At 32.9% G+C, this 7,500-nt stretch overlaps 1 pseudogene; it reads left to right on the top strand.

The window, feature by feature from the left end:
* Nucleotides 1-3,159: 3,159 nt before the first annotated feature.
* LOC137658127 (putative glutathione-specific gamma-glutamylcyclotransferase 2) overlaps nt 3,160-7,500 on the top strand; it is a 48,454-nt pseudogene continuing 44,113 nt past the window's right edge.

The raw sequence follows: 7,500 nt of genomic DNA, 5'->3' as shown, positions 1-7,500 counted from the left end.
TATCCAGAGTTTACTATTTACAGAAATCATTCGAAATGAGAACTCACATATATAATCAGTGGTTGTATTCGAATACGTTCACATTCTAGATATATTAAATATGTCTGAATAGACTAAACAGTTAAGCCTATAATAATCTGTTTTGCCCCCCCCCCCAAAAAAAAAAAAATTCTATCAGAGTAATACTCATTTATTTTCTGAATAATTGCTGTTTGGATCATCTCATTTGGACATGCTAGTTTTATATGAGAAATTTTTCTCAAAAAAAGAAAAGAAAAATGCCAATTTTATCAATTGCATCTGCCTGCTTTTTTTTTTTTAGTGATATTTGGTCTACTTGTGTCTATCCTGCTAGGCCAGTTTATTTCCGAACATTTAACTTGTCTCTTACTCTCCTGTAACCACTTTTCTCTCTCTCTCTCTCTCTCTCTCTCTCTCTCTCTCTCTCCATCCATTTTATAGAATACATCCTCAACGCTTTCAACATACACTCACACTGTGTACCTACAATCCCTCTATTTCATACTATACAACTTTTGATTATTAATTAAAAACTCTTAATATTCCTTTAATAAATTAATTGATTGCCGGATATAAATTTGTATGTACGTGTATACCTAAATCTTAGTGATTTTTTTTTTTATCTTTTCATGTTTCCATGTTAACCAGGCTGACATGAGTCTTTTTATAGTTTATATATGACATATCTCTTTTTGACGTTGTTAATAGTTTATATAGGACATATCTGTTTTGACGTTGTTACTTTTTTTAGAATGATTTATTGTTAATTTATTCTCATCATTTATTTATTTCCTTATTTCCTTTCCTCACTGAGCTATTTTTCCCTATTGGAGCCCTTGGACTTATAGCATCTAGCTTTTCCAACTAGGGTTCTAGCTTGGCTAGTAATGATAATAATAATATGAAATACACATTTACAATCTTACAGTTTATAACATATATATATATATATATATATATATATCATAGTATTTTTACATAATCATTTTTAACTTTACTTATAGTGTATTTGGTCTATTTTAAAAAGCTTAGTAAATAATGATGTAAAGAATGGATGAATCAGCTAAATTTTTTCAGAATTGATTGCAAGAATATCTCAAGTGGTATGATTGTGAAAACCCAACTGTGTCAGTCGATAACTAATCAATTGACTGTGTTTGCAATTGCTTTTAATTTTCTTACATGCAGATAAGGTTCCCAGTGAGTGGGCTCAATGTAGCTTGCGATATTATTGCAAATTGTTGCGTCCCTTTTCAAGGGCAATAAATGTTATTAGTGTAGTGTTATTTTTTTTATTTTGGATGAAGAGTCTCATTATGAAATATCATAATGAGAATAATAGAGTATTTTTTAGCATGAGAGAAGGGCTCAGAGTGTTTTTTTCTTTTTTTTTTCTTAAAAAAGAATAATAGAGTATTTTTAGCATGAGAGAAGGGCTCAGAGAGGAAAGTTTTTTTTTTTTTGAGATGAAGTTTCATGAAGAAATGACATATAGAGAATAATAGAGTATTTTTAGCATGAGAGAGGGGCTCAGAGTGGAAATTTTTATTTTTTTTAGATGAAGTTTCATTAAGAAAAGTCATAAAAAGAATAATATAGTATTTTGAGCATGGGAGAAGGCCTCAGAGAGGAAAGTTTTTTTTTTTTTTTAGATGAAGTTTCAATAAGAAATGTCATAATCAGAATAATAGAGTATTTTGAGCATGAGAGAAGGGCTCAGAATGGAATTTTTTTTTCTTTTATCTTTGCAAGATGAAGTTTCATTAAAAAATGTCATAAACAGAATAATAGAGTATTTTGAGCATGAGAGAAGGGGTCAGAGTGGATTTTATATATATATATATATATATATATATATTGGGTGAAGTTCCATTAAGAAATGTCATAAAAAGAATAATCGAGTATTTTGAAGAGGAGTCAATAGGTGAAGGGTTCAGAGTGGAAAGTTGATTATGCATACAGGGTGGAGCGACTGTACGTTCTACTGGCCACTACTAGTTGTGGTGTGCGTTTGCTGCACAGCTTGACCTTGTGGCCAGGAAAGAAAGTAAAAGGTTTTTTTTTGTGTGGGGAACCCGCAGCAGCAGCTGCTAAGTGCCACCAGGGTATATACATGACTGTTGGGTGCCATCATCTACCAACAAAAAACCACGCTATGAAAACATACCCCCACCCTATACCCAAGTCTGTCAGAGAACTGTCAATCTCTTAGCAAATAGTTGTGATGTTAGTCAGTTATATCATTATTACTGTTATAATTGTTTTCGTCTTTTTAAATTGAGTTAGATATATTCCTTAACTGGCGAAGAGTATTATAAGGAATAGTATATTTACCCTCTAGACCATGTGCTGTCTATAACACCTGCCTCTGCAGTAGAGCACAGTAGTTCAATGTCACCTTGGGAACACCTACAAGTGTCCAATCTGTATGGATTTTTTCAAAACCTAACCTTGACGCCTACGGCCTTCTGTAAGCTTAAAAGCATCCTATTAGGAATATATACCATCAAAGAGATCTCATTAACCGTCAAGGTAGAGAGAGTCAGGGTGGGTGGGTGTGCGCGCATGCTCGCTTGTAAAAATTACAACGTTTTGTATGTTGCCACTTGTTATATTTCCTATCGCCTATCTCTCGCTAAAGCAAATGGAAATGAATCAATACTCTTTGTAAAACCGGCTCGGTTCAGTTACGCCTAGAAGGTTTTTCATTATGTTTTATTACAAATCTATACAGCTCTCTACCTTATTATCTTTGGGGAGAAACCCTTCACGAAAGTCCGGGGAAAGATTGCATCATGCGCAGACGCCCTTGCAGGAGATGCGCGCCAATGAATACCGAGTTTCTTCCTAAAGCGCGTTGCGATTGGCTTTCTCATTCGAGTTGTTCGTGACGTCAAGAAATCTAGGAAAATCCCTCGTTTAGCATAGCTGCCTTTTGTTTTTAATGTAAGATTTTATTACGCTTCTCTGACGAACTCTTATCTGTAAGAGGTAAATAAGCATATTATAAAAGATACAATCATTAAATATGTAGTCTTTAAAAGCTGGGTATAAGCAAAGCGAAGAAACATAAGATAAAGAAAATAAAAGTCTCCACTTGAGATCTCATTGCCACGATGCCAGGAAATAGGTCGGAGGCTTTAAAGACAGCTGATCGCGTGTCGCTCTCTAGCTGTCGTGTTGTGTTGTGTGTGTGTGTCTGGATACAAAGTTTAGCAAAAGAACAGGTTGTCCTCATTTAGCAACTAGGAAGGGAGCTATTTAGTCGTGAATGATAAGCTGTGCTGTTATACTATAAAGGAAAACATTACTTTCTTACAGGACAAGTGTGTACAATCACCCTCGTGATAGTGATGCCTTCTAGCAGATTGTTGCGGAAATAAGGACATTTTTTTAAGTGTTGTGTTTTACGTTCGTTCTGACCTGAGACGATGGGCAGCCAAGAAAACAGAAGCCTTTGGGTGTTCGGATACGGTTCCCTCTGCTGGCATCCGGGCTTCCAACCACGAGCTGCGGCCGTCGGCTACATTCGAACACTACGTCAGGAGATTCTGGCAAGGAAACTCGACGCATCGCGCGTTCCTGGAAAGGTGAGGCCCTTTTCATCACTGAAGCTTAGGTTGATTTAAGTAACTTTTGATCTCCGTGGGGAGGATTTTGGTGTGTGATAGGGAGGAAGGCTTGAATTCGCCTTCGTATTGCTTGCAGGTCAGCAAGCGGCCGATGGCAACTAGCTGGAGATCGATGGTAGGATTCATTGAGTTTCATCTGGGAGAATATTCCACGTTACAATTTAGTTATCTTTTAATTAATCCTTTTTTTATTGTTTCTCACCCATTTACTTTCGATTATCTTATCGAATTGCTCATAATGCATCCATTCAAAACTGCTTCTTTAGCCATAGTGAATGTTAAACGTCTGTGTTAACATATGCTAGTCTCATAAACATTTTTAACTTTTAGTATTGCATAATTGATGGAGAAGTGACCCTTTGTCCTATTTTGTTTTTTTCAGCCCGGCAGAGTGGCAACATTAGTCGAAGAAGAAGGTGTAAGTACGATAATGTAGTTATCACTGATTTTGAGTGGTTTAGTGAAGCACTAGTTTTATTTTTTTGTTATGATGGCAACACTAAAAGATGATGGCAACACTAATAGATGATGGCAACACTAATAGATGATGGCAACACTAATAGATGATAGCAACACTAAAAGATGATAGCAACATTAATAGATGATAGCAACACCAAAATTTGAGTGGTTTAGTGAAACACTAGTTTTATTTTTTTGTTATGATGCAACACTAAAAGATGATAGCAACACTAAAAGATGATGGCAACACTAATAGATGATAGCAACACTAAAAGATGATAGCAACACCAATAGATGATAGCAACACTACTAGATGGTAGCAACACTAATAGATGATAGTAGCATTGATAGATGATAGCAACACTAATAGATGATAGCAACATTAATAGATGATAGCAACACTAATAGATCATAGCAACACTAAAATATGATAGCAACACTAAAAGATGATAGCAACACTAAAATTTGAGTGGTTTAGTGAAGTACTAGCTTTATTTTTTTGTTATGATGCAACACTAAAAGATGATAGCAACACTAAAAGATGATGGCAACACTAATAGATGATAGCAACACTAAAAGATGATAGCAACACCAATAGATGATAGCAACACTACTAGATGGTAGCAACACTAATAGATGATAGTAGCATTGATAGATGATAGCAACACTAATAGATGATAGCAACATTAATAGATGATAGCAACACTAATAGATCATAGCAACACTAAAATATGATAGCAACACTAAAAGATGATAGCAACACTAAAATTTGAGTGGTTTAGTGAAGTACTAGCTTTATTTTTTTGTTATGATGCAACACTAAAAGATGATAGCAACACTAATAGATGATAGCAACACTAATATATGATAGCAACACTGAAATATGATAGCAACACTAAAGATGATGGGAGGCCTCTCCTCTTATCCTATGGCAGGCCTCTCTCCTCTTATCCTACTTCCTATTGCTCTTTTATTGCTCTCGACTTCTTGGAGATTTGCATGATTCACTGAGAGAGATTTAGCTCATGAGTCAGATGTTCTATTGATTAATTTATCGCGGAGTACACACGTGTGATGAGGAGAAGGTTGACCGAGTTTATTCAAACGAGCGTTTTAAGTTTATTAGTTTGTTGATAGGCTTGTGTGTGCACATGTCATATAGTCATATGTGTGTATATATATATATATATATATATATGTATTTTATTTATATATATGTATATGTATAAAGTATATGTATGTATATATATATGTATATATATATATATATATATACAGTATATATATATATATATATACTGTATATATAGGCTATATATATATATATATATATACTGTATATATATATATATATATATATATATATATATACATATATACATATACAGTATATATATATATATATATATACAGTGTGCGTGTTTAGGGTGATATATGCAAATGTTATGTTAATTATAAAGCTCAAAACTGAAATAATTCTGATCGATTTTATAGCGGAAGTTTCATTGGTCTGGAGGATTCGAATTGCCACGTCCTTCATCCTCCACTCCTCCCTCCCCTTCCTCCCTCCCCTTCCTCCTTTCCTCTCCCCCCCCCCCACCTTACTCATTCTCCTACTTCCCTTCTCCCTCTTTCCTTTTCCTACTTCACTTTCCCACTTCCCCACTAGTTTGACCTATTTCTACTTTTTTTTTATATTCTGATGTGATTAACAAGAATTCCTGATTTTTTTTCTTAAATTAGGTTTTTGGGGAAAATTAAGCATGATTGGCTAATTGATTTGGGTCCCGTTAATAATGTTATAATCCCTTTTCCAATCCGTATTTGTTAGTTTTGCTTTTATTTACATAAGGACAATTGGAATTGGTTGAGGAAACCTGTGTATATTTATTTGTATAATATGCACACATGCATATATGCATACATGTATAAGTATGAAAACATATGCTATACATACATACATATACACATTCGTATATGTATACAGCATATATATGTAGACCCGTGTATGTAAATTTTTATATGTATTTATGTTTATATATACTTATGTACAATATATAAGTGTGTAGATATATATATATATATATATACATCTCTCTCTCTCTCTCTCTCTCTCTCTCTCTCTCTCTCTCTCTCTCCAGTTCCTTTTGTTAACATATTTTACATTTGGGCCTTTTAAATAGGGCTCGATATACGCTTAAATACCTACACTGCAATCAAATGATAATTGCTTATTCCAAAAATTGTATTTTGATGCTTAAGACTGATCATAATCGAGAGAATACCTGCCCAGTGTTATCCGTCTGGTATTTCTCTATCAGTGAGATAAACTGATAACATTATTTTGTTATGGTTATGCAAGCGATTACATCAATGATCAGATAGCTTATTATCGAGTCAATTTATTTTTGGTCCATGTGGAATTTCTCATTGCATATTAATCAGGTTTTTTTTATTGTTTTTACCGAATGTCCCAATTACTGAACAGTTTAGCACTTCAGAGTTTATCTTTTTAGTTCAAAGGGTAATGTGTTATCATCATTGTTATAATTGTTGCTAGAGTTCTCTTGCTTGAGGGTACACTCGGGCACTCTATTTTATTTAATTTCTCTTCCTCTTGTTTTGTTAAGTTTATGTAGTTTATATAGGCGATATTTATTTTAATGTTGTAACTCTTCTTAAAATATTTTGTTTTTCCTTTTTACCTTTCCTCACTGAGCTATTTTCCCTGTTGGGGCCCCTGGGCTTATAGCATGCTGCTTTTCCAACTAGGGTTGTAGCTAAGTAAGTACTACTACTACTACTACTACTACTACTACTACTACTAATAATAATAATAATAATGATATTAATGATAATAATAATAATGAAGTAGTTGATGTTTTTTATAAACAGTTTTGGAAACTTTTTTTTTTTTTGGGAGGGGGGGAGAGGGGCAAGGTCTTTCTTGATGAACCTTTTTTTTTCATATTTTTAACCAATCACAAAACGTCGTTTTAGTTGTGGGGTAGGTGGTATCATTTCTCATTATTTGATGGTGTTATTTATTTACTCTCAGTACGAGAAGTTTCACCTGTTTTTCTTATCTCCCCTATATGATAAAGAGCAAGTGTCAGATATATACAAAATTAATAAATAAGTATACTTACACACACACACACATATATATATATATATATATATACATATACATATACATATACATATATATATAAATATATATAATTTATATATATATATATATATATATATATATATATACATATACATATATATATATATATAAATATATATAATATATATATATATATATATATATATATCTGTATATATACATATATATATATATATATATATATATATATATATATATATATATATATATATA

This window comes from Palaemon carinicauda, chromosome 19 (genome assembly GCF_036898095.1).
Source record: "Palaemon carinicauda isolate YSFRI2023 chromosome 19, ASM3689809v2, whole genome shotgun sequence".
In the NCBI taxonomy this organism is placed as follows: Eukaryota; Metazoa; Arthropoda; class Malacostraca; order Decapoda; family Palaemonidae; genus Palaemon; species Palaemon carinicauda.
This window is presented reverse-complemented; position numbering and strand designations above follow the sequence as displayed.